This window comes from Falco peregrinus, chromosome 19, assembly GCF_023634155.1.
Source record: "Falco peregrinus isolate bFalPer1 chromosome 19, bFalPer1.pri, whole genome shotgun sequence".
In the NCBI taxonomy this organism is placed as follows: Eukaryota; Metazoa; Chordata; class Aves; order Falconiformes; family Falconidae; genus Falco; species Falco peregrinus.
The window spans coordinates 4,374,853-4,376,685 of record NC_073740.1 but is presented as its reverse complement, the minus strand read 5'-3'; positions in this window follow the sequence as shown (position 1 = coordinate 4,376,685).

The window sequence follows — 1,833 nt, the reverse complement described above, 5'->3', positions numbered from 1 at the left end:
TCTTTAAAGGACTCCCAGGGCCATAAGTATGTCATGTTTTATACGAAAACTAAATCCAGAAAAACTCATCCTTTTTGTTGGGTGCATCTACTGTAATTTCAGTGTTTCTTCATTTAAGCAACCTGGGGCAGAGATGGTCTTTGTGGTGGGGCTGCAGTGCCCTGATCCCCATCCTGGGCATGCAGCACTGGTGGTAAAGCAGCAAAGGAGGAAGAGGACCAGATCCAGCTAGATCCTTTCACTGGTCCATGTTATTCAGGGATGTACCGTGTTTGCATTGCAAAACTCATGAGCAGCCGGCTCATTGCCTTCCCCCAGCTCTTCATTCCTTTGACAGTTCTCATGTTCCCCTCACCGTGATCTCCTCCCCTCACTCATCTGTCATTACTCCTGCCTTGTGACACCTCATCATCATCAGGGTGGAGTGTAATTGGTACAGCTGGAAGACAGGCATCAGGTGTGATTGTGGCGTTCCTAACATATCAGCTAGTAATTTATACCTTTCCTACAGAGAGGAAGGAAAGGACAAAATGCCATCCAACCTGGGCTTGGCCAAACTTTGTTTGCAACCAAAAGTTGAGGACTTCCTTTCTTAGGCATGGCCGACAAGGCCAAAAGCTTGCGTATGGACCTCTCAGCTGGTACAGAGATGAAGGACCATGAGCAGTTCCCCAGGGCTGGAGCTACTTATTCCATGGAGCCAGGTGAGTCATTTTAGGAAGCCGATCCCTCAGAGCAGGTCAACTGCTGCACGTCTGCACTTGTGAGCAGTGTCAGTCTGGAGTCCACATTCTCCTGACCCGAGTCACCAGTTCCAGAGGGTCTTCCAGACACAGGGATGAGACAGAGAAGTCCAGTTAAAATGATCATCCCACCCTTCACTAAAGGCAGGGAGGTCAGCACCCCTTAGCACATCCAAGTAACTCTTCAAAACACACATGAAGCACTTAACAAGAATAATGACTTCAGCCATTGCCACATTGGCTCTGAATTCTGTATTTCTTCATCCCATTTTTCCCCTCTGATTTTAAGGCTCCCATCCAGCATCTTGCTGGGTTCAGGACCCGGTGACTTTTGCCCGTGGGCTGCGTCTGTCCCTGTTTCAAGCAGGGCACAGCTCTCAATTTCAGCACAGAAGTACACCCGGGCGAGAAGGTTCTGAGGATGGCTGGGAGCCTGCCAGAGCCCAGCACACCTTCCTCTGCGCCCGCCTTTCCAGTGTAAACAAACAGAAATATTGCTCTTAAACCAGGCAGGCCACAGGCAGAACTGGTAGAGCCTGGTTTCTACCGTCTGTCCTGTGTCCAACAGCCTGGTGAAGGGAGAACTGATCAGTCCTACTAGAAGAGCATTAACCAAGTCTCCACCAATTTTCATGAAAGTTGTAGATTTAGCATTTGAACCATGCCACTGTGTCAAATTTGCTTGTAAATAATAGGTTAGGATACTAAAAGCAGGAGCATAAAAGCTTTACTTCTTGGGAAAGCCAGGTTAGAGAAAGAAGAACCTCTATGAAAAAAAGCAAGCAGGTGATTCCCTGTCTGTACATCTCTGGAAAAAAAAGAAGGGGAGCAGGCAGGGCAAGCAGGAGTTGTACCGGTGCAGGACAAGCTGCATCAGCCTGCTTATCACCTGCCTTCTCCCCTGCTGCCACCCCACAAGCCTTGTGCAAGCAGCTTCCAGACCTGCACAAGCTTCATTGAGCGCTGCCAGATACGTGTCCCTGCCAGGCAAGCTCCATCTTGCCTCAGAGCACCCGCTCCAGTCCTCGGCTGCCAGCCCGACACAACGCCTTGTTCCTCCCCAGCAGCACCTTGCCCAGCCAGATCCACC